The 23,577-nt window shown below is 43.5% G+C and overlaps 1 protein-coding gene across 2 annotated transcripts in view; it reads left to right on the forward strand.

Moving 5' to 3' along the window:
* The window catches only part of CCSER1 (coiled-coil serine rich protein 1), a 918,294-nt gene that overhangs the window by 273,253 nt on the left and 621,464 nt on the right, over nucleotides 1–23,577 (forward strand). The gene's annotated exons all lie outside the window — the stretch shown is intronic.

Genomic DNA, 23,577 nt, shown 5'->3' on the forward strand with positions numbered 1-23,577 from the left:
CAAGTTGAAACTGGCTATTTTGGGGGCAAAGTCAGATATTCAGCTGGCGGTGATTGTATTGCTGACCACCACCAGCATAATACCCAGAAATTCAAAGCCAGGCCACGTGCGATTTTCAGCACTTAACTGGCTAAAATAACCACATAAAATGCAGTCTTATCTTTATGCACTTATGCACTAAGGCACTTTCATGCTACCTTAGGGCCCGATATTCAGAATGCAGAAGTTAGCCTGGCTGACTCTCACAGTCGGCACTGAGCCCAGATATTCAATGCCGGGCCATTTCCGGTAACCGGCATTGAATGTCCGGATGTTTTTTGGCCAGTTTCAACTTAACCAGCCAAGCTGATATTCAGCGCTGGCCAGTTAAGTTTAAACTGGCCAAAGGTAGGCCTGCTATTTCAACGGCCAAATTGGCCACCAAACTTAGCTGGCAATGTGCTTAATATTAGCTGTTAGCCAGTTATATCATGCGATGTAACTGGTTATCCACTAAGTGCTAAATGATAATATTCAGTGGGAGATATCCGGCAATCTGTCACTGAATATTGCCAGATAGCCGGTTAAGCGTCTCTAACCTGCCAGGAGTCATCATTCCTGGCCGGTTAAATGGTTTTAAATATTGGGTGGATATAGAACAGTGAACAGTGCAATTATACATGTAAGTGGCAATGGTCTAGACACGCATGCAAAGCACATGTAACTGTTGGCACCCAGTTATAGAATTGCCTTAATTGTGTTCCTGGGGCAATTTTTGAGGGAAAGTTATGTGCAAGCTTTGAAAATCCATTAGTCTGCATATGGAAAAGTACACTCATTTTCACTACTTCAGCAGTTCTAAAATTCTTCTAAAAAAAAAAAAAGCAATATCAAACTACCTGTATTGGGATAAAGTCCACGGATTTTGCACCAGTTTTCTTACTGCATTTTCGCTTTGAATCTTTCCATGTAGCTGCAGACTTTCACACTTGCTTTTCCTGTGCATGCTTCTTTTCAATGGAAAAGAAGGTATAGTATAGATATATAGATTTGTAAAAGCAGTCTCCCTGCAATATTTTCCTCTGCACCACCCTGAAACCTAAATATGCATACAGCAACGCCTCGTCTAAATGCAGTTAAAAGGAGGTGTAATGTTTTGAGAGTGTGTAGACTTTTAGCCCTGATGAAAGCAGGTGAATTTATGCACAGAAATGACTTCACAAAGTCCCCTCAAAGCTCACTGGGAAGGATTGCTTTTCTTTCAGTGCATAGATACCGTTGCCAGTTTTGGAAGTTAGACAGGTTCCACTGAGAAGCACGTGTCCAACTATTCCCTGGTGTGGAACAAAGAACATTGGGAATGGCTGTGAATAGTGATTGGAGTGCGCCATTGCTGCATTTTGTGATGTTGGGGGGGGGGGGGGGATGTTTAATACAGAAGAGGAGAAAAGAAAGAAATGGTTGTAAATTATAGTATACGGTTATACAGACCCATCAGCAGAATGCTGTTGATCAATCTTCTGTACTTTGAAATCAACAGAACTGCTCAGTACACCGTGCTATAAATCAGATTGGTTCACTACACTGTATTATAAATCAGGTTGGTTCAGTATTTGCTTTGTTCTTGTTTTTTTTTTAAGTTAAGAACAATAGGTTTTATTCAACAAAGATTGTTTTCTGTAGGTATAGAATAAAGAGTGGAGGAATGGCGGAGTGGCCTAGTGGTTAGAGCACCTGTCTTGACATCCATAGGTTCCAGTTTAAATTCCACTGCTGCTCCTTGTGTTCTTGGGCAAGTCACTTAACCCTCTATTGCCTCAGGTACAAAATCAGATTGTGAGCCCAACAGGCAAATCCCAATGTACCTGAATGTAACTCACCTTGAACTACTACTGAAAAAGGTGTGAGCAAAATCCAAATAGAAAAACATGGACTTAAAAAGAATGCATTAGGCCATCACACTGAAAAAAAAAGTCTAAAACTTGTTTGGATTATTACATGGTTGATTTTAGAAAGGTTATGTGGAATTTATAAAGGGGACAATAAACTCCAAATTCTGTAACAGATTGTCTGAAGTTAGGCACAATCTCACCCTTTAGTCATAGAATACTAGTCTTTATGTGTGAGACTGTTACAGTTAGGCACATACCCCCAAATTCTATAAAAAGCACAGAAATTGCACGTGCAAATTTGGGCATGCGCACAATTTAATTGAATAAGGAGCCAATTAGCTAGTGGAGGAGTAGCCTAGTGGTTAGTGCAGTGGACTTTGATCCTGGGAAACTGAGTTCAATTCCCATTGCAGCTCCTTGTGACTCTGAGCAAGTTACTTAACCCTCCATTGCCCCTGGTACAAAATAAGTACCTGAATATATGTAAACCGCTTTGAATGTAGTTGCAAAAACCTCAGAAAGGCAGTATATCAAGTCCCATTTCCCTTCCCCCCTTGCCTCAAACTGGCTGCCGGCAGGCCAAACATTCTCAGTGCTTTTGCATGTGCAAAAACTAAGCATGTGTAGAAGGGCTGGTCTCAGCGTCAGCTCAAGACAAGAGCTGCTGGCTGACATTTGGAAGAGCGCTGGCTGCCCAAGGAAAGACAACCTTCAGCTGGCAAGATTTGGAGATCCCCACCAGCCACAGCAAGAGTGGGTGAGCCTGAGTCCAAAGTGGGTGGGCCCTGGCCCACCCAGGCCCACCTGTGGCTACGCCACTGGTTCAGGTTGTTTTGAAAATCAATGGCTGTGTATTCATTTAAGCTGTTCCCCTTTTCCTACTGTATCTGCGGCAGAACGAAAGCCAGGTTCACTGAATGAAGCATACTACTGTTCGTTTAAAAATGGCTTTAGAAAGCTGTAAAATATTCCCACAAGAGTTCCATGTCATCTATCTATATCGCACATGGGTAAATATCAGCAGCTGCTAGAACCATCTAAAAGGTAGTAAAGAACTTGTTTTCATCACTATCTCATTTATATGTTTACTGTACAAAAGATACGTCTTTTATGTGTTTTAATCCCCTACAGCAAAACAAAACAATCTTGGCTTAGCCAGTCTGATTGTAGGAACCTGTTTTTGTCCTGGAAATTAAAGCCTCAATACGTGGCAGCTATTTTCCATCGGGTCTTGCGTGACTCAGAGTACGTGTGAAACTCAAAATATTCTAGCTATTGGCATGCAGATCAGTGCATTAAATGCTTTGTATTCCTTCTCAAATTATTATATTTTATGAAATGGCCCTGGAGCACTCATCATTTGAGAATGACAGAAAAAGGTGACTTTCTTGTCATGGACAGGCATTGTTATAACTCATTATTAAAATGCTTGAACATGATTTAGCTAGACAGCTGTGCATTGTCCTAACAAATGATTATTTTGTTAACTATGGAGCTGAATAAGAGAGGACACATGAGGAACTGCATGAGGTCACCGAGAGCCATTTTGAGTAGCAGAAGCGGTGCAAATGCTTTCTCCTGATGCCATCATTTCTTCAGTGCTAGTGGAATGAGTAACTGGAGACCTGAGGGTAAGGAGTGAGTGCTTGATAAAATACTGGGAATGGGAGGAAGGCTTAGAGCAAGCACAGTGATCTAGGCCCTTGGGCAAAAAGGATCATGGGCTCCTAATCACCTATCAAAAATGATTAAACTAGATAGATGTTAGGGCACAGTGGGCCCCCTACTGTTGTAGGCCCTTGAGAACTACCCTATTGTCCCAATGGTCAGTCCACCCCTGGCTCAGAGGGACTGTTGACTTTTTTGGAGGAACAAGGATGGGAAAAGCCTATGGATGCCACAGATTCACTGTGGGCAAAAGGCCGGTGGGACATCGTGGTCCATATCAACCAATGGCATAGCCAGCAGGGGCCTCTGGGGGCTTTGGCCTTCAAACTTTGTGCTCAGGCTACCTTCAAAATTGTGGCAGCCAACACATAGCTGACAGAAATGCTCAAGCCCTGCCAATCGAAGAGGTTTGCTGCTAGAGCCCTGCCAGTGCTGCCTGAGCAGCTGGAAGATGGCAGGGTGCTCTAGTTGCTGATGCTGGCAATTCTGCATATGCTCAGTTCATTTATTTGAACTGAGAATGCATAGAAATGCCAGCTTCGGAGGCTGAGGCAGCCTGCCTGCTTTCCTTGCTTCTCAAGACAGCATGTGCAGGGCTCCAGAGGTGAAACTTCAGCTGGCAGGGCTTGAGCATCCCTGCCAGCAAAGTTATGATTGGGGGGGGGGGGGGTGCTGCAACAGGTGGTGGGAACTGAGAGGAAATGCTTGGCTCCCAAGACTACCCTGACCCCCCCCCCCCCCCAAAAAAAAAAAAAAAATCAATCAACTTCTAGCTTTGCCCCTGACATTAACTGCTGCTTTCTGTACCCAGGGACTAGTACTGATGTGTTAGAATCACTCCCATAACATCAGCATTATGGGAGTAATTCTATAATATGAGTACATGTGAACTAATTAAAATGGGATTAGCACAATGCACAAAAACATCAATATTTTTCGTATTCCATCTTTGAAGAAAAAAGTAAAAATAAAGTTTTGGATACTTGCTTTATGTGTAAGAAGAGGTGAAAGAGTATTGAGTGTCTACTGGAACAACCAATGGCAGCTCTACCATTAGGCCAACTGAGGCAGGGGCCTCAGGTGGCACTCTTCAGGGAGTGACATAGCCACCCTCTTTCTTAAAGGTTGGCGGTGGCAACAAATCCCATTGGCTGCTTCAGCCGCCACCAGCCTCTTCTCTCTACTGTGGCCCACCTCTCTGATATAACTTCCTGTTTTTTCAGAGGCGGGCTGCAATAGAGAAAAGAGGTCGATGCCGGTGGCATAGCAGTCTATGGGATTTGCTGCCACCTTTTGGAAAACAAAGATAGGCTCGGGGAAGGAGGTTGAAGAAGGAAGGGGGGAGATGCCAGACAATGGCCGGGAGGCACCATCCAAGGGCACACATGCTCAGTTTCACTAAAACGAGCATGTCGGACACGAGTGGAAGAGAGAACATGGCAGGTAATGTGGTGACACTGGAGACTAGCGCTGGATAAAGGCTTCAGATGGTGGGGGTTGGGGACCCCTGCCAGTCAAACAAGGGGTCCAGAGCCAATTTGGAGGGCCTAGGCCCCTGTGGCCCGTTGTAGCTATGCCACTGGTGCCATCTCAACCCTCATCTCAGCTCTTGTCTCAGGCGGCAGATTGCCTCGGGCCACCCCTGGGAACAACATCACTGACCCTAGCACATGCTGAAACACGGCCATATTAGGTCATTCAGTAAATTCCTTATACATCGTGTGACTTCTGTATCCCTTTGTTCCATTTTGGCCATCGCCGTTGGTTCCTTGGAATGATTACGATGATGGCATATATGCCTGTATGTGTGCATATACCTGCATATGTGCTAAACTTCCACTGAAGCACTATTTTGTAAATGCACCCATATCTTAAATAGCGCATATTTGACAGATGGGCATATACAGTACATAGGTGGAGTATAGATGGGACTCAGATTTATTTGCATAAATTATAGGCTACTATAAGTTTGTCATGATCCCAGGCTTTAAACAAACAGTCACGAACTCTGGAACAATGTGAGCCCTTGGCCTACTGTCATCGAGCGGCAGCAGGATGCAAAACCTTCCAAGCAGGACTGGACAGGATTCAGGATGCACTTGGCTTGGCTGGAATCGGATTCAGGAACGGACTTGGCTTGGCTGGAACCAAATGCTGGAACGGACTTGGCTTGACTGGGCTGGAAGTGGATTCAGGATACTCAAGCAGGATTCAGGATTTTCAAACAAGCTTGAGAGGAACAGGATTCAGGATACTCAAACCAGATTCAGGGTACTCAAACAAGCTTGGCAGGAACAGAAGCTGAAAGCAAACAGGGCAGAGACATGCAGGAAGGGGACTGGAGCTGAAGACAAACAGGGCAGACACAAGCAGGATACAAAGCTGACCCACACAGACAAACAACAGAACTAAGGCTGAAGCTAAGGTAGAGGGGACTAGAATGAGCAAGGCAGACTAGGCAGGACACAAAGCTGACCCACAAAGACAAACAACAAAACTATGGCTGAAGGCTGAACCTAGCACATGAACAGACCGATAAGAACAGAAGCAGAAGAGCACACAGGCACCCTAAACAAGGAATCAAGACAGAAATGCCCACAAGCACACAGGCTAAGAACAAAGCAACAAGAAATCAAGGCAGAAGTGCCCACAGGCACACAGACAATAAACAATGCAGAAGTGCTTCACTGCACAAGGACTAACCTGGAGATCTTTGGGATTGCAAAGGCACTGAATGAAAGTGCAGCACTTCCTTATAAACAGGACAGAGGCAGGAAATACACAGAACCCAAAGTGAGGCTTGAAACACACAGGAAATAAACAACCATGCTAATTTACAATAGAAGGACAGCACGGATAATTCAACTTTCCAGGAGATTGCTAAGTTGTACCCTTGATCAAATTCTGCTTCCGAGATCACCCATTTGTTTTCTGAATAGCCAAACTATGTTGGCTTTTGAAAGTAGATGGCTTGCTTTAGTTGCGCAACAGGGCAGAATATTTTCACCCAGTAGGATCTAACTTCTAGCTAGAGTTTTGAGGCTAGATCCCTCTGAATGCTATACTTTCCCATTATTTCTTTTCCAGAAGCCTTTGACAAGAGCAGCATTAGATTGTATATGGTAGTGGTGGTGGTGGTGGTGGTGGTGGTGGGGTGGGGGGCAGTTGCTTACAGGGATGGAAACGTCCTAGGTGCCTAAATTTGATTCTGGATTCCTACATTCATGTTGTCAAAGGAAAGCGATGCTATTGTCATTAAGGCACAAGACAGCCCCCTGCCTCTCAGCTGCAATTTTCAGGATTAGCAGGCTGACTTGGTTTGGTAAGATAGGTGGCTGGATGAAGGAGATGAGGAGGGAAAGGGGCTGATTTGATGGAGGACCAGGGGAGAAAGGTTGAATGAAGCAAAAGAGGATTGGATGTGAAAGAGGCTGGCCAGATGGCGAGCAGGGTAAGTGGGAGAGAGGCTGGCTAGAGCAAGAAAAAGGGCAAAACAAAGCAAAACAAATGATAACATAGTACATTCCCCTGTTCTCCATTTGCAAACTCATGCATGTTTGTTTGGGGACTGGGTTTTAAAAGACATAGTAAATTGTGGCTCATTCAGATGATGGAGCTATATGAGGCCTGAGTGTGTGTATGGAGCCTTCCCAAAAGGTGCTATCACCTGGGCAAAATGCCCCAGTAAAAAACAAGTCAGAAAATCCCAATAAAAAAGACCACAGGCTAGTTATAAGTCCAAAAATATATCAACTGAGGTTATATCAAGACTCATGCACTGTTTTTTAAAATTGTATTTATTAAATATAATTTGTAATTTTTTAATTATTATTTTGTATAAATTTTAATGCATGTGTATTATTGATTTTATTGTAATCTACTTTCATGCAACTTTTGGTGGGAAGCAGCATACAAAATTTAGGGCCCCTTTTACCAAATGGTGGTAGGGGCTCCGGAGGTAACAGAGCAGCGTGTGGCGCTGCTTGATTACTGCCGAGTATGCCCCCGGTGTTAGAAATTTTTAAAATATTTTCTAACACCGAGAGCCTGGCGGTAGGGCCTAATTACCACGTTCCAAGCCAGCACTACCCTACCGCCCTTTTGTAAAAGTGCCCCTTAATAAATGAAATAAAAAATATCTTCCCCTCTATCCTATATGTTTTTAACTGATGCTCGATTTTCTAAGCGTCTTGAGAGATTGGTGGCAGTATGCTTATCATACAATGGGTCTGAAAAATGAGAAAGAAAGAACTTCTCAACTCTTTGATGGCTGATGTCTCAAAGATTTTTTTTCTTAAATTTCTTTTGGCATTTGCTATTTCATTTTACATTCTCTTCGCCTTCCTATACATGATTAAATGCTATGTTGCAGCACTCAGGTGAATAATTAGGATGAGCAAAATCATCAGTAATAGAAAAAAAAGTGCTGCCTACAGCAAATACTCTCTCTTATTAGTCAATGCAGCACCTTATGAGACTGTGATTAATTTCGTATCAGGACGTCACCTAATTATGTACTGATTTCATCCGTTAGTAATCTGTTCCATGTGAGTACATCCACTGGGTATCACTTGTCTTGTGCTATATTGTTTGTGCAAAGATTGTAGGTCCTATTTTTTTTTCACATGAATAGTGGCAAGAGCACAGAACAGAAATAAAACATTTGCAAAGTTAGGGTGCACAACCTTATTTTGGTATCAAAGTTCTTTCTGGGATTACCTAAGAAGCATTCTACTTTCTCCATGCCAGCCTACATTTCAACTTGACCAGCTCCCAGTCATTGAACTCAAGGCTGGGCAGCTTAAGGCCTTTATTTCTTGTGTCCACAATCACCCCTTCCCCAAATGTTAATCATCGCCCCTTCCTGCCCCCACCAAGGGTCCACCCTTTCCCCTTCTGTACTCCCGTGTGTTCATCATCTCCTCTTCCCTTCCCTCCCCTCCCCTCAAGGTGTCCAGCATCTCCTCTTCCCTCTTCCCCTTTACTCCAAGGTGTCCAGCATCTATTCCCATCCCCTCTTTGGTGACAGAATTTGGGCATGGCACCATCATGGCAGTCAGTGCCTCTGAGAAACACTCTGCTCATCCTTTTCTCTTCAGCTGAACTTCCTGTTTTGGAGTGGCATGGATGTGGCAGGCCTGAGGCCAAACTGTTGATGTCTCCACTTAGTCTTGTTTAGAGATGGTGACTGCCATGGCAGCACTGCCCGTGATGGATATCTAGTCCATCTAGTGGTCAGGCCAGTTCTGATTGAACTGTATCTCTGATAACAACCAGATCTAGATTTGACTCAACCATCAGGGCTAGAAAGTCTGGAATGTTAAGTACCTAAGATATCAGCATTTATACGCATACCACTGCACTTACTTTTTCCTTTCCGGATCTTCCTTCTGTTTAGCTTCATACCTACTCCCCTTGTCTTCCTTTTTATTTACAGCTAGCCTTGTAAGATCCTCAGTTTTTCTCTGCTAACTACACTTGTTTGTCAGAAGTGACAACCCAATTTAATCAGCTTTCATTTGCCGTCCCACACATCTCTATCCTCTCTGACCTGTGCAGCTTATAGGAAAGAGATGACTCAGCTCAAAGATTCAATGTATGGATCTGGATGTGACCCCCTCCCCCTATACAGGATCCAAAAGCAGGATTTGCAATATAACATTTGGTCAGTAAAGCTGGCAGACTAGATAGCTCATAAGCTCATGTGCTGTCTTCTACCTTTCAGTCTTTCAGTTACTGTTCTACTGTGCAAACGTAGATCAGTGTAATGCAGGGGTTCTCAACCCAGTACATGGGACACATCCAGCCAGGCAAGTTTTCAGGATATCTACAATGAATATACATGAGATAGATTTACATAAAATGGAGGTAGTGCATGTGAATGTATCTTGAGTATTGTGTTCATTTTTATTCACTGTATCTGAAAAAAGATATAGTGGAATTATAACAGGTTCACAGAAGAGCGACCAAAATGATAAAGGGGATGGAACACCTCTCATATGAGGAAAGGCTAAAGAGGTTAGGGCTCTTCAGCTTGGAAAAGAGATAGCTGAGGGGGGAAATGATTGAGGTCTACAAAATCCTAAGTGGTGTAGAACAGGTATAAGTGAATCGATTTTTCACTCTTTCAAAAACTACAAAGACCAGGGGACACTCAATGAAAATACATGGAAATACATTTAAAACAAATAGGAGGAAATATTTTTTTTTCACTCAAAGAATAGTTAATCTCTGGAACACATGGCCAGAGAATGTGGTAGCAGCAGTTAGCGTACCTAGGTTTAAAAAAGGTTTGTCTCACAACTAGATATCAAGGATCAATATACCATGTGCAAAAAAAAGCTTATCTGAAATAAACAATGGTATATGTAATGTAATGTAGGAGTGCAAGAACCAAATAAAATTCTTCAAAAAACCTCATAACGACCAAAGTCCACAATCTGTACTGTCGTAAGTTACAGCTGTTCATAAATGTGGTCGCTCCATCAATAATTATATAAGGAAAACCTCCCAAAATAGTTAAACATTTAGTGGATCCAAAAACAATTTTCAACTTTATTCTCCCAAATGATATCCACCAAACTATCGAAAAGAAAGCACTTAACTTGGTATGCGGTGCACAGCTGCTTATCTCACTAGTTCATTGAGTAATCCATTGGGCTGAGGTTTTTGGATCCACCAACCAAGAAAGGGATCTCGGCGTCATTGTTGATGATACATAGTAACATAGAGGGGAATAATCGAATGGCGCCGGCGAAATACATGGCCGGCAATGTGTATTGGAGGCACCGCAAACAGCTGGCCAGACCCGTATTTTCGAAAATGATGGCCGGCAAACTTTTGTTTCGATAATACGGTTCCGGCCAGCCAAATGCATTGGATTTGGCCAGGGTTTGAGATGGCCGGCTTCGTTTTTTAGCGATAATGGAAAGTTATGTTGGCCATCTCAAACCCTGGCCAAATTCAAGGCATTTGGCCGTGGGATGAGCCAGCATTTTTAGTGCACCGGCCCCCCTGACATGCCAGGACACCAACCGGACTCCCTAGGGGTCACTGCGGTGAACTTCAGAAAAGCTCCCACGTGCATAGCTCCCTTACTTTGGGAGCTGAGCCCCCCAACCCCCCCCCCCCCCCAAAAAAAAAACCCCACTACCCACAAATGTACTGCACCCACTAAAACTGCTCCAGGGACCTGCATACAGCCTCTAGGACTTATTGCTGCTGTATAACTTTGACACACCAAAGTTTCACACCTGAAGACTAATCTCTCTGAAAAAGTTCTTTCTTGAAATAACCACGTTTACTCACAGTTAACTGCAGATCAGAGGTTGTACCCCACTGGCAAAGAGTCCCCTGGTACTAAGATTAGCAGTAGGTCAGAGCTGGCACAGTGGTGTACAATGCCCTCTTTCAGCACCATTCAAGGTAAGAACTATGTTCTCTGACGTGGGTAACACAGGAAAGGGAACTAAAACTGTCTTACAAAAATGGCCACTACCGCATGGACTACAACAGGAAACAAAACAGGGCACACTCTGACCCAGTTAGCAGGGGGGAAAAGCACCATGGGAATAGAGCCCAGTACCCTAGCCTATGCACTATTCTATAAATCACATCTCACTGTAGACACAATTTATAGAATAGCTCTACGTGCGTTATTCCAAAGCACCTACATTTAAGATTCCTTATATAGAACCTGGCCCACAGTGCGTAATTTGCTTAACACGTAACTGCAAGGGGACATTCACAGAGGGAGGCGCAAGGGTGGGGTATGGATTTGTCAAACAATTATGTGCATAGGTTATACAATACTGTCATTGAGGGGGCCCTTTTATTAAACAGTTGACACACGGCAACAGGCTTGCCACGAGCCAATCCGGAACTTCCGCCGGGTTACCGCAGGAGCCCGGCAGTAGTTCCCACCCCCAGCACGTGCCATTTCTGGTGCTACAAAAATATTTTCAATTCTTTAGTGATACGTTCTGCCTGGTTAGCGCAGGAACCCTTACTGTCACCTCAATAAATGGCAGTAAGTGCTCCCCCCTCCCCGCTAAAATGGCCACACTGCAAGTGGTTCACTTACTGCATGGCCATTTCTTTTCCTGAAGAAAAGACAGCCTTTTACCCGCTGCGGTAAAAGGGGGGGGCCTCAGCACACGTAGAAAACACGCGCTGATGCTAGCGCAGGCCTCCTTTTACCACAGCTTAGTAAAAGGACCCCTGAATGATTAAAGTGCCATGTTAAGGCCATTGACATAGTGTAAGTGGGTGTGGCTAATTGTTGACACATAAAAGCCTACTTATGCTACTGTTCTGTAATGGAATGTGGATGGTGTGATACAATTCGTGCTGAGTGTGCTGCATGTTTTCTTGCTCTTTACAAAATTGCTGCCCTATGTATATACATTCATTGGCTCTAATCATTTACACACAGCATTTACCATAAAGCAAATTGAAATTTAATTTGAAATTTTAATATTTGCTGGAAGTTACTATCGACAGCTTGAGGTTGTGTCATCATAATTAAGGGCATGATGTTTTTCCTTGTGCTACACCAGGGGTAGGCAACTCCGGTCCTCGAGAGCCACAGGCAGGTCAGGTTTTCAGGATATCCACAATGAATATGCAGGAGATATATTTGCATACCATGGACACAGTGCTTGCAAATCTATTTCCTGCATATTCATTGTGGATATCCTGAAAACCTGACCTGCCTGCGGCTCTTGAGGACTGGAGTTGCCTACCCCTGTGCTACGCCATCAGACTTGTTACTGATGTAATGGTGTGTGGCTTCCCTTGTGAATAAGCTCTAATATATTTATTCCCAGTGAATTTGTGAAATGAATGCCTCGGAATAAAGCAGAAGTTTTTTTAATAGCTGCCAGTATTCCTTAGCTTGCGTTGCCCTCCTCTCATCCCAACTGTTCTCCCTCACTGGTTAGACCTAGGCTGATTGTTTTTCACTTACTCTTCTGCTAAATGACTGATTTCAGTTTCCACATAACACAAATAAACTACCTACTCTAAGTCAAAATAACTTTCAGAGGAAGGTCTTCAAGATTAGGATGTCAAAAATTCTGCAGAGTATGTGCCATTATCCTTTCTTATGCAATTATTTGAAAGTTCAATTTGTGAACCACTAGATGGCAGCAGAACTCTTTTTTTAAGTGATACAGTTCAATGTTACAGCAGCTCAAGGGATTTTTCTCTTCACAAAATAATCAAAATTGCCAACTTCTCTTTCAGAGGGAGACTCCTTTTCTGTCATAAATATATCATTTTCTAATTTTTCCATATTAAACACTCCCTTATTCTTCTTACTCCATTGCATTGCCGTGGGATTTATAAAAATCCTATTATAATTATTATTGTTGATATCTTATAGAATTCTTTAGATTTTTTTTTCTGTGCTGCTAGAAGTGTATCATTTATTTATTTATGATTCAGTAACTGTCTTTATGAACAGATTCATCCAAGGCAGTGTACAGCAGATACAGGTTGACATAAAACTTATAATTCCCTCCCCCCGTTTACTAAGCCGCACGGCAATGACGACACAGCCCATTCAAAGTGAATGGGCTGTGTTGGCATTAGCGCATGGCAGCCGTTAGTACAGCTTAGTAAACGGGGGGGGGGGGGGGGGGGGGTTGAACAAATATAAGCATAAGTACAATCAATGAGGTAAACTTGATTTGTCTGCTGCATTTGACCTGATAAGAATCCATTGCTTCTATCTCGTATTTCTGCATTAGAGCTATCAGGAACAGTTCCACACTGGTTCTCTTCCAATCTGTCTGACCTTTCACATACTGTAGCTTCTACTTCTTAACTACAAATGCACTCGGTCTGCAGCCCCTCACTACCTCTCTACCCTCATCTCCCTTTACGTTCCCACCCGTAACCTCCGCTCACAGGACAAATCCCTCCTCTCAGTACCCTTCTCCACCACTGCCAATTCCAGACTCCGCCCATTCTGCCTCGCCTCACCCTATGCCTGGAATAGACTTCCTGAGCCCCTGCGCCAAGCCCCCTCCCTACCCAACTTCAAAGCCTTACTCAAAGCCCACCTCTTCAATGTTGCTTTCGACACCTAACCTCTATACCTTCAAGTAACCTAGTCTACCCCAATTTAATGACCCCTACTTAACTAACTGTATATTTGTCCTTTAGATTGTAAGCTCATTGAGCAGGGACTGTCTTTCTATGTTAAATTGTACAGCGCTGTGTAACCCTAGTTGCGCTTTAGAAATGCTAAATAGTAATAAATAGTAGTAGTGTAGTCATCCCTTTACCTCACAGCCCCGAATGCTACAATGTGCGTTACCTCAGGGTTCTATCCTCTCGCTGCTGCTGCTTAATATTTCCTAAGTCTATTAGCCATTCATATACAAGTTTTGCAGTATTCACCTATTTGTAAACAGATGATATTCTTTTACTTTATTTTTACGGATCCCGATATGCTTCATATATCTCTGTTACCAGCTTGTCTGAATGCTGCTGTAGTTTGGTTTTCCACTCACTGTGTCGTCTTGGATTACAGAGTACTCAACCACAAGTAAGTTAAGGAAAAAATCGACACCCACAATTCTACATCAAAAATAAAGGAGGAAAAAGATCTCGTAATACTGCGGCAATCAATAACATAAAGACACCCCCACTCATTCTCCACTTGCTCACAGTAAAACAAGTAATCATAGAAAAAAAAAAAGCTCCTAAGAAATACAATGATGTTTTGGAAAAATTCCTGTCCTTATGAAAAAGCACTACTCATTGAAAACATAACATCCAAGTGCTTTCAATAAAGCACATAACATAATCATACTGTAACTTATCTGAGTAGTGCTGCGTTTATGTGATCAGTGGCTCCACCCCAGCAGAAAAGCATAAAGCACTGTGGTCCCTACAGACCCATTTTGCATCAGTTTCATCTGGAAACCACACTTGTAGCCCGCGGAAGGGTACTCCTTGATTTTCAAAGAAAAATATGTTAATGAAAAAAATAAGTTCAAAGATAACCCATATAGTACTACAAACCTGTAATTTTCCTTATGCAAAATAATGATTCTTTGGATGTGGTTCAAGAAAACTGATTTTACCACTTTAATCTGAAATCAGAATCAGAAGGAAGTTATTGAAATAGACCTGATATGGATCATGTTTCGGCAATTTACCTGCATCAGTGATCAATATGTGTTAGACCCAAGATCTACCATTGAAGAGTACCCAAAACTCTTGGGGAGCAGTTCTATAATTGTGTGTGCCTCCTTTTTGGCTCCCCGATGCTGCATGGTGAAAGTCTATTCTATAATGGCTTTGGGAACCTGGGTACTAGGTGATCTGAATTGCCACGTTTACTGCCCTTGTAACACTTATGTTAAGTACTTTCTCTCTTTAATTTCTGATTTGAAGACTACACAATATGTTACGTTCCCTACTCATGTTGCTGGCCATACCTGAGACCTAGTCTTTCCATGTCCTCCACAAATTTGTTTTCGCTTGCAAACGTATTGGCGGAGCCTGTCCCATTTTCTGACCGTTATCTAATCTCTTTTCATCTGCAATTTCCCCTTATGCCCACAGCATTCTCCATTATTCTCACTTTTTCTAGCAGATTATGAGACTAAATCACTAGATGACCAAACGTCCCTATGGGACTTGCTTCTGTCTTCTTGTGCTAGAATGACCATTAAGTTTCAATCACCAGTTAAATGCAAGCCTCCTCTGAGATCAAACAAACCTTGGTATAGTGAAGATCTTCAGTTGTTAAGACGTCAAAACAGACATGCAGAAAGATTATGGAGCAATTCTAAGACATAGGCTTCACATTTTGCTTACAAGTCGTGCTACAAGCAATACCATCATAAGGTCAAGCAGGCAAAAAAAATCTTATTATACTATCTCAAATGCTATTAATAAACCAAAGAAATTATTTTCTATTCTGTCAGAGTTAACGTCCTCAAAAGCGCAAATCTTACCCATTCCTTTCCTCCTGTAGAATCTGTAGCTCACTTTTTTATTTCCAAAGTGGACTCGCTTCTTCAGACCATCACATCTCATTTTAAGCTCCTGATATGCAACCGATCACCCCAGTTCATGCCGACTCTGGGAATTCCATTTTCCATCAAGGTTTGGTCAACTTTTAGTTTACCTTCCCAGATTAGTTTTGAAAAGATCGTTCAGTCATCTACAAAGACCATTTGCACCTTAGATTCTGTCCTTTTCTTCTGGCAGTCTGCTTTCCCTCGCATATATGTTTATTAATCACAGTCTGACCAAGTGGTATTTCTCTATGGCCTTGAAGCAGGCTCTTGTATGGCCTATAATAAAAAACATTGTCAACTGGATATATCTAACCTTTGTTTTTTGTCTAAGTTAGCTGAACAAGTAGTTTTCAGAAGCTGCTCCAATATGCTGATAAAGCCAATATTTTTCATCCCTGACAATCGGGGTTCTGTCCAAGGCAAGCACTGAGACTATCATCACAGCTCCACTCATCACAGTGAACTCCACTCAGCCATTGATTGTGGTAAACAAGCCATTATTGTCTCACTAGGCTCAAGTGTGGCCTTTGACCTAGTCAGCCATTCACTGTTATTTGTGTATTTCTGAACTTGGTCTCTCTGGGATAGTCTTACGGTAGTTTTCTTCTTTTCTCACAAATCACATTCCTGTGTGCATCTTCTTCACTGTGGTGTACCTACCTCTTGGCTTTGTTCTGGCACCACTTCTTTTCAACATTTTCCTCAGACCTTAACCACCTTAGTTCAAGACCATAATATTACTGCTTATTATTATGCCAATAACATTCTTTTGGTTTAATATGTAGATTCCTTATCCCTAGACATTTCAAACTTTTAGCTTGGGCTTGACACTATCCTGCTTATTTTCGAAAGAGAAAAACGCCTATAGTGCGACCTAAATTGGGAGATAGACGTTTGTCTCGCAAAGGCGCCCAAATCAGTATAATCGAAAGCCGATTTTGGGCGTTTCCAACTGCACTCCGTTGCGGAAATGAATAAAGTTGACGGGGGCGGGTCGGAGGTGTGTCGGAAGCGTGGTGGAGGCGGAACTGGGGCGTGGCTATCAGCCGAGGAGAGATGGGCGTCTTTAGCTGATAATCGAAAAAAAGGCGTTTTTACTGCGATTTTGGGTCACTTTTTTTGGACCCTTTTTTTTCACAAACAAGTCCCAAAATAGTGCTCCAACTGCCCAGATGACCACTGGAGGGAATCGGGGATGACCTCCCCGGACTCCCCCTGTGGTCACTAACCCCCTCACACCAAAAAACCCCCACTTTACAAACTTTTTGTCCAGCCTGTATGCCAGCCTCAAATGCCGTACCCACCTCCATGACAGCAGAATGTGTTTGATCCTGTCACAGCCTTTCCCTGGGTCAGATGTGGCTCTCGGGTGCAGTACAGGGTCACATCAGCATTGCATTGTGGTGGGTGTAGGGTATTGGGCTCCGTGATTTCATTAGCTTGTGTTACAGTCTCACGATGTTGGTAGTTGGTAGGCTCTTCTCCTGTGGTGCTTTTCCCCTTGCCTACTGGGTCAGAGTGTGCCCTGTTGTGTTTCCTGTTGTAGTCCATGCAGTAGTGGCCATTTTTGTAAGCCAGTTTTAGTTCCCTTTCCTGTGTTAGCCGCGTTAGAGAACTTAGTTCTTCCCTTGAATGTGGCTGAAAGAAAGCATTGTACAGCATTCTGCCAGCTCTGACCTACTGCTTATCTCAGTACCAGCGAGACTCGTTACCAGTGTGGCACAACCTCTGATCTGCAGTTAACTGTGAGTAAACGCGGTTATTCCAATAAAAGACGTTTTCGGAGAGATTAGTCTTCAGGTGTCAACTGGTGTGCCAATGTTATATAGCAGCAACCAGTCCTAGAGGCCTGCGTGTATGCAGGTCCCTGGAGCACTTTTAGTGGGTACCGCAGTGCACTTCAGCCAGGTGGCCCCAGACCCATCCCCCCCACCTGTAACACTTGTGTTGGTAAATGGGAGGCCTCCAAAACCCACTGTACCCACATGTAGGTGCCCCCTTCACCCCTAAGAGCTATGGTAGTGTTGTACATTTGTGGGTAGTGGGTTTTGGGGGAGGGGGGTTGGGTGTTAAGCACCCTTGGTAAGGGAGCTATGCATGTGGGAGCTTTTTCTGAAGTCCATCGCACTGACCTAGGGTGCCCAGTTGGTGTCCTGGTATATCAGGGGGGCGAGTGTACTACCAATCCTGGCCCCTCCCATGACCAAATGGCTCGGATTAGGACGTTTTTGAGCTGGGCATTTTTAGTTTCCATTATCGCTAAAAAAAACAAACGCCCAGCTCAAAAATGTCCATTTTTTCCAAAATACGGTTCGGCCCGCCCCTTCACGGACCCGTTCTCGGAGATAAACGCCCATGGAGATAGGCGTTTCCGTTCGATTATGCCCCTCTATATCAACATGATTGCAGCAAAATTGCTTGGTCATCAATTCTTCAAAAATAGTAGCTTGTTGGATAACTGGCAACTCACAACCTCCATCACTAGCACCATCAATTCAGGGTACACCTATTAAATTAGTCACACATTTCAAATATCTAGGCATTTTCATTGATCAGAGTCTGTGCATATCAGGTATTAGCACTGATTAAATCCTGTTTCTATGCTCTTAGACCATTTCAAGTTATATGTTCTTTTCTTGACCCTTCTTCACAAATCATTCTGCTCTATACACTTTTCCTTTTGACTAGAGTTTTATAACATTATTTATTCCTGTTTACTACAAGTCCTATTGTGTCAAATCCAATCAGTGCAAAACACAGCATTGAGAATCTTAGCACATGCTTGTATGACAGACCATATAACTCCTCTTTATATCAAGTATTATTAGCTCCCTGTGATAAATTGAATCCAGTATAAGATACTTATTTTGGTGGTAGAAAAATCAGATCAGAATCAGGAGAATTTTTTTCAAAACCTTATTCTGAAATATGAACCAAACAATCCTGACACTGGCTGTGTTTTGTCCATGCAAGGGTGCATCAGGGGCTAGACAATACTAACAACAAATAAAACAAAAACCATGTTAGTAAAAAGCAAAAGAAATAATAAAATATAGACAATACAAATAATAAAATATGAATATAATAACCACAACATGTACATAAAAACAATTAAAATATAAGTAACATAAATACATGAATACATTAAAACCAAAAATAAATAGAATATCAACCATGGCAAAACCCTCTCCTCCCCCCCCCCCCAAAAAAAAAAAAAACTATAAATTAACCATAATAGATTATAATTGATTACAGGGTTAAAAAAAAAAGGACACTTACTGATGTGCTGTTCTGAAGTCATTTTACCATCTTGGTTTAAGCTGAAAAAATAATTAGCTTAAAAACAGCTCACTAAATTCTTTCAAATGAAAATATAGCTTATGCTTCCATAAAGCAGCATAAAATACACTCCTTTTACCAACTCACTCCAGAAGATGGCAGTCTCTCATAGCATTCCAGCAATCTTGATAGTGACAGCAATGCAATGTGTATTTGCATGAATGCTTTTTATACTTCCTGCTGAAGTCAAAGGTCATAGAATTTAAAATACATTTTAAAATAGCAAATACCTCAAAGGCATAGGGCAGCTAGACCTATTCACAAATTCAATATGAAAAGATAAAATCATTAAAATTGTGCTATAGACTTCCCTTTTAAAAAATGCCCTGATTTAAAAAAATGGCAACATAAAAACAGGATGAATATAAATTACTACAAAAAAGGGCATAGCAAGCTTAATGCAAGTAAAACTACTGGAAAATGGCTACAATGTCAGTGCAATCCACTGATGTCATCGTGTGTTCCAAAATTGGGATCCGTGGAAGGGCATAATCAAATGCAAACGCCTATCTCCATGGGCGTTTATCTCCAAGAACGGGACCGTGAAGGGGCAGGCTGAACCGTATTTTCGAAAAAATGGACGTTTTTGAGCAGGGCGTTTGTTTTTTTTAGCGATAATGGAAACTAAAAACGCCCAGCTCAAAAACGTCCTAATCCGAGCCATTTGGTCGTGGGAGGAGCCAGGATTGGTAGTACACTGGCCCCCCTGATATGCCAGGACACCAACTGGGCACCCTAGGTCAGTGTGGTGGACTTCAGAAAAAGCTCCCACATGCATAGCTCCCTTACCATGGGTGCTGAGCTCCCAACCCCCTCCCACAAAACCCACTACCCACAAATGTACAACACTACCATAGCTCTTAGGGGTGAAGGGGGCACCTACATATGGGTACAGTGGGTTTTGGAGGCCTCCCATTTACCAGCACAAGTGTTACAGGTGGGGGGGATGGGCCTGGGGCCACCTGGCTGAAGTGCACTGCGGTACCCACTAAAAGTGCTCCAGGGACCTGCATACACGCAGGCCTCTAGGACTTGTTGCTGCTGTATAACATTGGCAAACCAGTTGACACCTGAAGACTAATCTCTCCGAAAACGTCCTTTATTGGAATAACCGCGTTTACTCACAGTTAACTGCAGATCAGAGGTTGTGCCACACTGGCAACGAGTCTCCCTGGTACTGAGATGAGCAGTAGGTCAGAGCTGGCAGAATGCTGTACAATGCCCTATTTCAGCCACATTCAAGGGAAGAACTAAGTTCTCTATTGTGGCTAACACAGGAAAGGGAACTAAAACTGGCTTGCAAAAATGGCCACTACCGCATGGACTACAACAGGAAACACAACAGGGCAAACTCTGACCCAGTAGGCAGGGGGAAAAGCACCACGGGAGAAGAGCCTACCAACTACCAAGATCGTGAGACTGTAACACAAGCTAATGAAATCACGGAGCCCAATACCCTGCACCCACCACAATGCAATGCTGATGTGACCCTGTACTGCACCGGAGAGCCACATCTGACCCAGGGAAAGGCTGTGACAGGATCGAACACATTCTGCTGTCATGGAGGTGGGTACGACATTTGAGGCTGGCATAGAGGCTGGTAAAAAAGTTTTTAAAGTGGGTTTTTTTTTTGGTGGGAGGGGGTTAGTGACCACTGGGGGAGTCCGGGGAAGTCATCCCCGATTCCCTCCAGTGGTCATCTGGGCAGTTGGGGCACTTTTTTGGGACTTGTTCGTGAGAAAAAAGGGTAAAAAAAAAGTGACCCAAAATCGCGGTCAAAACACCTTTTTTTTTTCGATTATCAGCTAAAGACGCCCATCTCTCCCCAGCTGATAACCACACCCCAGTCCCGCCTCCACGACGCCTCCGACACGCCACCATCAACTTTATTCATTTCCGTGACGGAGTGCAGTTGGAAACGCCCAAAATCGGCTTTCGATTATATCGATTTGGGCGCCTTCGCGAGAAAAACGCCCATCTCCCGATTTGGGTCGAAATATAGGCGTTTTTCTTTTTCGATTATAAGCTGGATAGCCAAACAGTAAATAATACAAAATTGAATTCCAAATACTTAAAAGAAAAGATTTTAAAAAAACCTACCAAAAAGTTAAAATATGTATGGGGCAATTTAAATCAGAAGGCTTCCTCAAAAATATTTGGAAAATATAGGGCCCTTTACTAAGCCACACCGAAAGATGGCCCGTGCTACTTTTAGCATGTGGGTTTCCCATGCACTGAGGCCACTTTTAGCATGGTGGTAAAATAGCTGCATTTGCCTTTTTTTCTCATAATGGCCACATGCTAATTTCCCAATTACCACGTGGCCATTAATGAGGGAGCCCCTTACCCTACGTATTTACTAGGTGGTAAGGAGGGGCATAATCAAAAGGGGCGCCCAGGTTTTGCTAAAGACATCCTCGCAACACGGCCCGGTGGAGGGGCGGAGAGGCGGAGAGGCAGAGAAACCTGTATTATTGAAACAAGATGGACGTCCATCTTTCGTTTCGATAATACGGTCGGGGACACCCAAATCTTGACATTTAGGTCATCCTTAGAAAACACCAAATGACTCAACACAGCTGTTGATTTTTGGCGATAATGGAAACTGAGGATGCCGATCTCAGAAATGACCAAATGCAAGCCCTTTGGTCATGGGAGGAGCCAGCATTCGTAGTGCACTGGTTCCCCTGACATGCCAGGACACCAACCGGGCACCCTAGGGGGCACTGCAGTGGACTTCAAAAATAACTCCCAGGTGCATAGCTCCCTTACCTTGTGTGCTGTGCCTCCCAAAACCCACTACCCACCACTCTTCACCACTACCATAGCCCTTATTGGTGAATGCGGGCACCTAGATGTGGGTACAGTGGGTTTGTGGTGGGTTTTGGAGGGCTCACATTTACCACCACAAGTGTAACAGGTAGGGGGGGATGGGCCTGGGTCCACCTGTCTGAAGTGCACTGCACCCACTAAAACTGCTCCATGGACCTGCATACTGCTGTGATGGACCTGAGTATGATATTTGAGGCTGGCATAGAGGCTGGCACTAGAGATTTTTAAAGATGTTTTTTTGAGGGTGGGAGGGAGTTAGTGACCACTGGGGGAGTAAGGGGAGGTGATCCCCGATTCTCTCCGGTGGTCATCTGGTCAGTTCCGGCACCTTTTTGTGGCTTGGTCGTAAGAAAAACAGGATCAGGTAAAGTCATCCAAGTGCTCGTCAGGGACGCCCTTTTTTTCGATTATGTGTCGAGCATGCCCATGTGTTAGGCATGACCAAGTCCCGCCTTCACTATGCCTCCGACACGCCCCCGGGAACTTTGGTCGTCCCCATGACGGAAAGCAGTTGAGGACGCCCAAAATCGGCTTTCAATTATGCTGATTTGGGCGATTCTGTGGGAAGGACGCCCATCTTCCGATTTGTGTCGAAAGATGGGTGTCCTTCTCTTTCGAAAATAAGCCTGAAGGGCTCTTGTGCTAATCCTGTGCTAATTGGGCAGCACATGGCAATGGGATTAGCGCAGGGCATGCCTACTTTCCACCCATAAACATGCCTCCCATGTTAAAAGATAAAACCTTTTTTTTTTTTTAATGGCTTCTTGCTAGATGTTTTTGTGCTCCGTGTGTCTATCTTTTTGGTCCATCTTTTGGGAAAAAATATCCAAATCAAGCCATTGGGAGGTAGGAGGAGCCAGCATTCTTAGTAGACTGTCCACACAGACATCCCAGCAGAGCAGTGGGGAACCCTAGGGGACACTGCACTGGACTTCACATAAAAGCTCCCAAGTACACATCTCACTGTTACTCCCTTATATTATATGGTGAGCCCTCCAAAACCTGTACACCACTACAATAGCCCTTATGGCTGCAGGTGCCACCTATATGTGGACAAAGTGGGTTTTTGGTGAGTTTTGGAGGACTCACGCTTTCTACCACAAGTGTAACAGAGTGGGATTTGGGCCTGGGTCCCCTTCTCTACAGTGCACTGCTCCAACCACTAGGCTACTTCAGGGACCTGCTTGCTATTCCAATAACTTCTGAGGCTATCATAGAGGCTGGTATGTACTGTTTGTTTCACATCTTTGGGGGGGGGGGGGAGAGGGTCAGTGACCAGTGGGGGAGTAAAGGGAGCAATGCCTTAATCCCTCCAGTGGTCTTTTCGTCATTTAGGGCACCTTTTCCTGACTTAGTTGTGATAAAAACAGTCTAGACCAAAACATTTAAATTGTAGCCCTGGATGGTTTGGGTTTGTTCCATTATAGCAGAAAAACAGGAACCAGGGAATGACCACAGAATGTAGAGGAACACTCAGTCCCTTCAAACGTCAACCATACGAATCTGGGAGTAGGGTAGGCTGGGTCTTCCAAAAACAGCAAGGGAGATGCTTATTCAATGTATAAAACTTTATTGGAAAACACCAAATGACTCAACACAGCTGTTGTGTTTTGGCACCAGTGTGTGCCTGCTTCAAGAGTCTTGTGGTGTGAGTTATGATAAGATAAATGATGTTTTCAAAATATAATGCAGAGGAGTAGCCTAGTGGTTAGTGCAGTGGACTTTCATCCTGGGGAACTGAGTTTGATTCCCACTGCAGCTCCTTGTGACTCTGGGCAAGTCACTTAACCCTCCATTGCCCCTGGTACAAATAAGTACCTGAATAT

The sequence above is a fragment of the Microcaecilia unicolor genome, chromosome 2 (genome assembly GCF_901765095.1).
Source record: "Microcaecilia unicolor chromosome 2, aMicUni1.1, whole genome shotgun sequence".
NCBI lineage: Eukaryota > Metazoa > Chordata > Amphibia > Gymnophiona > Siphonopidae > Microcaecilia > Microcaecilia unicolor.